Raw genomic sequence first — 8,795 nt, forward strand, 5'->3', positions numbered from 1 at the left:
TTATATTACATTCTTTTCTTCTTCTACTCACATAAAGGAATCTCTATACTGTGACATAGAGGATTTCATATTTTCTTTGTTATTCCCATCTTTGTCATATGAGCAGGAGCAAGGACAAGAACATTCTTGTTGAAGCAGATCCTGAACCTGAAAGGACTCTGAAGAGGAAACTAAGAGAAGCTAAAATACAACAATCCAGAGACAACCTTACAGGAATTTTCGAACAGGAAGAGGAGATGGCAGCCGAAAATAATAATAATGCAAGGAGGATGCTTGGTGACTTTACTGCACCATATTCCAATTTACATGGAAGAAGCATCTCCATCCCTACCATTGGAGCAAAAAATTTTGAGGTTAAACCTCAATTAGTTTCTCTGATGCAACAAAACTGCAAGTTTCATGGACTTCCATCTGAAGATCCCTTTCAGTTCTTAACTGAATTCTTGCAGATATGTGACACTGTTAAGACTAATGGAGTAGATCCTGAAGTCTACAGGCTCATGCTTTTCCCGTTTGCTGTAAGAGACAGAGCTAGAATATTGTTGGACTCTCAACCTAAGGATAGCATGAACTCTTGGGATAAGCTGGTCAAGGCTTTCTTAGCCAAGTTTTTTCCTCCTCAAAAGCTGAGTAAGCTTAGAGTGGATATTCAAACCTTCAGACAGAAAGAAGGTGAATCCCTCTATGTAGCTTGGGAGAGATATAAGCAACTGACCAAAAAGTGTCCTTCTGACATGCTTTCAGAATGGACCATCCTGGATATATTCTATGATGGTCTGTCTGAATTAGCTAAGATGTCATTGGATACTTCTGCAGGTGCATCCATTCACCTAAAGAAAACACCTGCAGAAGCTCAAGAACTCATTGACATGGTTGCTAACAACCAGTTCATGTACACTTCTGAGAGGAATCCTGTGAGTAATGGGACGCCTCAGAAGAAGGGAGTTCTTGAAATTGACACTCTGAATGCCATATTGGCTTAGAATAAAATATTAACTCAGCAAGTCAATATGATTTCTCAAAGTCTGAACGGAATGCAAGATGCATCCAACAGTACTCAAGAGGCATCTTCTGAAGAAGAAGCTTATGATCCTGAGAACCCTGCAATAGCAGAGGTGAATTACATGGGTGAACCATATGGAAACACCTAGAATTCCTCGTGGAGAAATCACCCAAATCTCTCATGGAAGGATCAACAAAAGCCTCAACAAGGCTTTAATAATGGTGGAAGAAACAGGTTTAGCAATAGCAAGCCTTTTCCATCATCCACTCAGCAACAGACAGAGAACTCTGAACAAAATACCTCTAATTTAGCAAACTTAGTCTCTGATCTATCTAAGGCCACTCTGAGTTTCATGAATGAAACAAGGTCCTCCATTAGAAATTTGGAGGCACAAGTGGGCCAGCTGAGTAAGAAGATCACTGAAACCCCTCCTAGTGCTCTCCCAAGCAATAAAGAAGAAAATCCAAAAATAGAGTGCAAGGCCATTGAAATGACCATCATGGCCGAAACCACAGAAGAGGAGGAGGACGTGAATCCCAAGGAGGAAGACCTCTTGGGATGTCCAGTGATCAACAAGGTGTTTCCCTTTGAGGAACCAAATGACTCTGAGGCTCATCTAGAGACCATAGAGATTCCATTAAACCTCCTTACGCCCTTCATGAGCTCTGATGAGTACTCTTCTTCTGAAGAGAATGGAGATGTTACTGAAGAGCAAGTTGCCAAGTTCCCTGGTGCAATCATGAAGCTGAATGCCAATTTATTTGGTAGTGAGACTTGGGGAGATGAACCTCCCCTGTTCACCAATGAACTAAATGCATTGGATCAACTGAGATTGCCTCAAAAGAAATAAGATCCTGGAAAGTTCCTAATACCTTGTACCATAGGTACCATAACCTTTGAGAAGGCTCTATGTGACCTTGGGTCAGGAATAAACCTCATGCCACTCTCTGTAATGGAGAAACTAGGAATTTTTGAGGTGCAAGCTGCTAAAATCTCATTAGAGATGGAAGACAACTCAAGAAAAGAGGCAGATGGAAGACCTTTCCTAGCCACAGCAAGAGCTGTAATTGATGTAGACAGAGGTGAACTAGACCTTCAATTGAATGAGGACTCCCTTGTGTTTAAAACTCAAGGTCATCCTTCTGTAAACATGGAAAAGAGGCACAATAAGCTTCTCTCAGTACAGAGTCAACTAAAGCCCCCACAGTCAAACTCTAAGTTTGGTGTTGGAAGGCCTCAGCCAAACTCTAAGTTTGGTGTTGAACTCCCATATCCAAACTCGAAGTTTGGTGTTAGGAGTCTATAAAATTGCTCTGAACATCTGTGAGGCTCCATGAGAGCTCACTGTCAAGCTATTGACATTAAAGAAGCACTTGTTGGGAGGCAACCCAATTTTTATTTATCTAATTTTATTTTTATTTTTTATTGTTCTTTCATGTTTGGTATGCGAAATTGTTACTCTGAGGCTGTAAAATTTGTTGTTCGTTCTCTCCCTGGCAATGGCGCCAATAACTGGTGCACAATACCATGGTCCAAACATAACTTCACAACTTCGCACAACTAACCAGCAAGTGCACTAGGTCGTCCAAGTAATAAAACCTTACGTGAGTAAGGGTCAATCCCACGGAGATTGTCGGTATGAAGCAAGCTATGGTCACCTTGTAAATCTCAGTCAAGCGGATATCAAATGGTTATGGAGTTTTCAAAAATAAATAATAAATAAATATAAAATAAAGATAGAAATACTTATGTAATTCATTGGTGAGAATTTCAGATAAGCATATAGAGATGCCTTCGTTCTTCTGAACTTCTGCTTTCCTGCTGTCTTCATCCAATCAGTCCTACTCCTTTCCATGGCAAGCTTTCTGTAAGGGCATCACCGTTGTCAATGGCCACATCCCATCCTCTCTGTGAAAATAGTCCAAATGCTCTGTCACGGCATGGCTAATCATCTGGAGGTTCTCGATCATACTGGAATATGATTTACTATCCTTTGTGTCTGTCACTACGCCCAGCACTCGCGAGTTTGAAGTTCGTGACAGCCATCCCTTCCCAGATCCTACTCGGAATACCACAGACAAGGTTTAGACTTTCCGGATCTCAGGAATGGCCATCCATGGGTTCTAACTTATACCACGAAGATACTAATTACTTGGACTCGGTCCCCTGTATTTGATATCTAAGAGATATTCACTCTAGCTTGTTTGCATGTAGAACAGAAGTGTTTGTCAGGCACGCGTTCATAAGTGAGAATGATGATGAGCGTCACATAATCATCACCTTCATCATGTTCTTGGGTGCGAATGGATATCTTAGAAGCGGAATAAGTTGAATTGAATAGAAAACAGTAGTACTTTGCATTAATTCATGAGGAACAGCAGAGCTCCACACCTTAATCTATGGAGTGTAGAAACTCTACCGTTGAAAATACATAAGTGAAAGGTTCAGGCATGGCCGAGAGGCCAGCCCCCAAAACGTGATCACAGGATCAAAAATACAATCCAGGATGTCTAATACAATAGTAAAAAGTCCTATTTATACTAAACTAGCTAAAGGTTTACAGAAGTAAGTAATTGATGCATAAATCCACTTTCGGGGCCCACTTGGTGTGTGCTTGGGCTGAGCTTTAGCTTTCCACGTGCAGAGGCTTCTTTTGGAGTTGAACGCCAAGTTGTAACGTGTTTTTGGCGTTCAACTCTGGTTCGTGACGTGTTTCTGGCGTTTAACTCTAGACTGCAGCGTAGAACTGGCGTTCAACGCCCATTTGCATCATCTAAACTCGTCCAAAATATGGACTATTATATATTGCTGGAAAGCCCTGGATGTCTACTTTCCAACGCAATTGAAAGCGCGCCAGTTTGAGTTCTGTAGCTCCATAAAATCTACTTTGAGTGTAGGGAGGTCAGAATCCAACAGCATCAGCAGTCCTTCTTCAACCTCTGAATCTGATTTTTGCTCAAGTCCCTCAATTTCAGCTAGAAAATACCTGAAATTATAGAAAAACACACAAACTCATAATAAAGTCCAAAAATGTGAATTTAACATAAAAACTAATAAAAACATCCCTAAAAGTAACTAGATCCTACTAAAAACATACTAAAAACAATGCCAAAAAGCGTATAAATTATCCGCTCATCACAACACCAAACTTAAATTGTTGCTTGTCCCCAAGCAACTAAAAATAAAATAGGATAAAAAGAAGAGAATATACTATAAATTCCAAACTATCAATGAAACATAGCTCCAATCAGATGAGCGGGACTTGTAGCTTTTTGCCTCCTGAATAGTTTTGGCATCTCACTTTATCCATTGAGGTTCAGAATGATTGGCATCTATAGGAACTCAGAGTTCAGATAGTGTTATTAATTTTCCTAGTTCAGTATGTTAATTCTTGAACACAGCTACTTTATAAGTCTTGGCCGTGGCCCTAAGCACTTTATTTTCCAGTATTACCACCGGATACATAAATGCCACAGACACATAATTGGGTGAACCTTTTCAAATTGTGACTCAGCTTTGCTAAAGCCCCCAATTAGAGGTGTCCAGGGTTCTTAAGCACACTCTTCTTTTGCTTTGGACCTTGACTTTAACCGCTCAGTCTCAAGTTTTCACTTGACACCTTCACGCCACAAGCACATGGTTAGGGACAGCTTGGTTTAGCCGCTTAGGCCAGGATTTTATTCCTTTAGCCCCTCCTATCCACTGATGCTCAAAGCCCTGGGATCCTTTTTATTTACCCTTGACTTTTGGTTTTAAGGGTTATTGGTGTCTCCTTGTCATCATTCTTTCAAGAGCCAACATATTTAACATTCATGAACAACGACTTCAAAAGACATATGCACTGTTCAGGCATTCATTCAGAAAACAAGAAGTATTGTCACCACATCAATATAATTAAACTAAGTTCAAGGATAAATTCGAAACTCATGTACTTCTTGTTCTTTTGAATTAAAACATTTTTCATTTAAGAGAGGTGATGGATTCATTTTCACTACTTTAAGGCATAGACACTTAGACATTAATGATCATGTAATAAAGACACAAACATAGATAAACATTTAACATAAGAAAACGAAAAATAGAAAGTTTAAGAACAAGGAATGAGTCCACCTTAGTGATGGTGGCGTTTTCTCCTTGAGGAACCAATGATGTCCTTGAGCTCTTCTATGTCTCTTCCTTGTCTCTGTTGCTTGATCCCTAGTGATTTTGGTGCTCGTATCCTTAGTTGCTCCCAATAATTGTGTGGGGGAAAATGTATCCCCTGAGGTATCTCAGGGATCTCTTGATTTGTAGTCAAATGTTCTACCACTGAGCTATAGATCCTTTACATGAATCTCTCCATCTCCCATGTCTTGGAGGTGGAAGCTTTTGTCTTCCATTTTCTCTTCTCTTTTTTTTTTTTTTTTGAGGTTTCTCTGGCCTTAGGTGCCATCAATGGTTATGGAAAAGCAAAATAAGCAATGCTTTTACCACACCAAACTTAGAATGTTGCTCGCCCTCGAGAATGAGAAGAAAGAATAGATGAAGAAGAAGATGTGCAAGAAACTAGGATTATGAGGAGGGAAGGTGGGGATCCTGTGGGATCCACAGATCCTGAGATGATCCTATGAGGTTCACAGATCTTGAGGTGTCAAGGATTTACATCCCTGCACCAATTAGGCATGTAAAATGCCTTTGCATGCAATTCTGGCGTTTAAACGCCGAACTGATGCTTATTCTGGGCGTTCAACGCCCAGATGCAGCATATTTCTGGCGTTGAACGCCAGCTTCATGCTTGTTTCTGGCATTCAGCGCCAGCTCCATGCTCTGTTCTAGGGTGTGCTATTTTTAATGCTGTTTTTGATTTTTCTTCAATTTTTTTCAGTTGTTTTTGTGACTCCACATGATCATGAACCTATGAAGACATATAACTAATAAAAATATAATTAAATAAAAATTGGGTTGCCTTCCAACAAGTGCTTCTTTAATGTCAATAGCTTGACAATGGGCTCTCATGGAGCCTCACAGATGTTCAGAGCATTGTTGGGACTCCCCAACACCAAACTTAGAGTTTAGATATGGGAGTTCAATACCAAACTTAGAGTTTAGTTGTGGCCTCCCAACACCAAACTTAGAGTTTGACTGTGGGGGCTCTGGTTGACTCTGTTTTGAGAGAAGCTTACTGTGCCTCTTTTTCATGTTTACAGAAGAATGTCCTTGAGTTTTAAACTCAAGGGAGTCCTCATTCAATTGAAGGACTATTTCACCTCTGTTAACATCAATCACAGCTCTTGTTGTGGCTAGGAAGGGTCTTCCAAGGATGATGGATTCATCCTCATCCTTCCCAGTATCTAGGATTATGAAATCAGTAGGGATGTAAAGGCCTTCAACCTTTACTAATATGTCCTCTACTTGTCCATAAGCCTGTTTTCTGGAATTGTCTTCCATCTCTAATGAGATTTTAGCAGCTTGTACCTCAAAGATTCCTAGTTTCTCCATTACAGAGAGTGGCATGAGGTTTATTCCTGACCCAAGGTCACATAGAGCCTTCTCAAAGGTCATGGTGTCTATGGTACAAGGTATTAGGAACTTTTCAGGATCCTGTTTCTTCTGAGGCAATCTCAATTGATCCAATGCATTTAGGTCATTGGTGAACAGAGGAGGTTCATCTCCCCAAGTCTCATTACCAAATAAATTGGCATTCAGCTTCATGATTGCACCAAGGAACTTGGCAAGTTGTTCTTCAGTGACATCCTCATTCTCTTCAGAAGAAGAATACTCATCAGAACTCATGAATGGCATAAGGAGGTTTAACGGAATCTCTATGGTCTCTAGATGAGCCTCAGAGTCCTTTGGTTCCTCAGAGGAAACTCCTTATTGATCACTGGACGTCCCAGGAGGTCTTCCTCCTTGGGATTCACGTCCTTCTCCTCTCTTGTAGGTTCGGCCATGATGGTCAATTCAATGGCCTTGCACTCTCCTTTTGGATTTTCTTCTGTATTGCTTGGGAGAGTACTAGGAGGGATTTCAGTGATCCTTTTACTCAGCTGGTCCACTTGTGCTTCCAAATTTCTAATGGAGGACCTTGTTTCATTCATGAAACTCACAGTGGCATTAGATAGATCAGAGACTAAGTTTGCTAAATTAGAGGTATTTTGTTCAGAGTGCTCTGTCTGTTGCTGAATGGATGACGGAAAAGGCTTGCTATTGCTAAACATGTTTCTTCCACCATTATTAAAGCCTTGTTGAGGCTTTTGTTGATCCTTCCATGAGAGATTTGGGTGATTTCTCCATGAGGATTTATAGATGTTTCCATATGGTTCACCCATGTAATTCACCTCTGCTATTTTAAGGTTCTCAGGATCATAAGCTTCTTCTTCAGAAGATGCCTCTTGAGTACTGTTGGATGCAGCTTGCATTCCATTCAAACTCTAAGAAATCATATTTACTTGCTGAGTCAATATTTTGTTTTGAGCCAATATGGCATTCAGAGTATCAATTTCAAGAACTGCCTTCTTCTGAGGCGTCCCATTACTCACAGGATTCCTCTCAGAAGTGTACATAAACTGGTTATTAGCAACCATGTCAATGAGTTCTTGAGCTTCTGCAGGCGTTTTCTTTAGGTGAATGGATCCACCTGCAGAAGTATCCAATGACATCTTAGCTAATTTAGACAGACCATCATAGAATATATCCAGGATGGTCCATTCTGAATGCATGTCAGAAGGACACTTTTTGGTCAGTTCCTTGTATCTCTCCCAAGCTTCATAGAGGGATTCACCTTCTTTCTGTCTTAAGGTTTGAACATCCACTCTAAGCTTACTCAGCTTTTGAGGAGGAAAGAACTTGGCTAAGAAAGCCTTGACCAGCTTATCCCAAGAGTTCAGGCTATCCTTAGGTTGAGAGTCCAACCATATTCTAGCTCTGTCTCTTATAGCAAACGGGAAAAGCATGAGCCTGTAGACTTCAAGATCTACTCCATTAGTCTTAACAGTATCACAGATCTGCAAGAATTCAATTAAGAACTGAAAAGGATCTTCAGATGGAAGTCCATGAAACTTGCAATTTTTTTACATCAGAGAAACTAATTGAGGTTTCAGCTCAAAATTGTTTGCTCCAATGGTAGGGATGGAGATGCTTCTTCCATGTAAATTGGAATTAGGTGCAGTAAAGTCACCAAGCATCCTCCTTGCATTATTATTATTTTCGGCTGCCATCTCCTCTTCGTGTTCAAAAATTTCTGTAAGGTTATCTCTGGATTGTTGTATTTTAGCTTCTCTTAGTTTCCTCTTCAGAGTCCTTTCAGGTTCAGGGTCTGCTTCAACAAGAATGTTCTTGTCCTTGCTCCTGATCATATGAAAAAGAGGGAACAGAAAAATAATAATAATAGGGATCCTTTTTACCCAGGTATAGAGGTTCCCATGTGTGAGTAGAAGAAGAAAAGAATGTAATTTAAGAAGGGAAGAAGAGAAAATTCGAACACAGATGGAAGAGGGGGTTCGAATTTGGGTGAGATGAAGTGTTAGTAGATGAATAAATAAATAGAAGGAGATGAGAGAGAAAGAGGATTTTCGAAAATAATATTTTGAAAAGGGGTTAGTGATTTTCGAAAATTAGGAATGAAAGCAAATTAAAATTAAAAATTGAAACAAATAGTTAATTAAAAAGAATTTTTGAAAAAGAGGGAAGAGATTTTTGAAAATTAGAGAGAGAGAGAGAGTTTGTTAGGTAGTTTTGAAAAAGATAAGAAACAAACAAAAAGTCAATTAGTTAGTTGAAAAAGATTTGAAAATCAATTTTGAAAAGATAAGAA

General features: G+C 39.8%; 2 non-coding genes across 2 annotated transcripts; one reads left to right on the forward strand and one right to left on the reverse strand.

Moving 5' to 3' along the window:
• Window positions 1-632: 632 nt before the first annotated feature.
• LOC112753020 (small nucleolar RNA R71) lies at window positions 633-740 on the reverse strand. Its single transcript, XR_003177423.1, has one exon. It is a non-coding gene; the product is annotated as a small nucleolar RNA R71 (small nucleolar RNA).
• A 6,959-nt stretch (window positions 741-7,699) lies between these two features.
• On the forward strand, window positions 7,700-7,803 carry LOC112753882 (small nucleolar RNA R71). The gene has a single exon (XR_003178244.1). It is a non-coding gene; the product is annotated as a small nucleolar RNA R71 (small nucleolar RNA).
• Window positions 7,804-8,795: the final 992 nt, after the last annotated feature.

Source organism: Arachis hypogaea, chromosome 15 (genome assembly GCF_003086295.3).
Source record: "Arachis hypogaea cultivar Tifrunner chromosome 15, arahy.Tifrunner.gnm2.J5K5, whole genome shotgun sequence".
Taxonomy (NCBI): domain Eukaryota; kingdom Viridiplantae; phylum Streptophyta; class Magnoliopsida; order Fabales; family Fabaceae; genus Arachis; species Arachis hypogaea.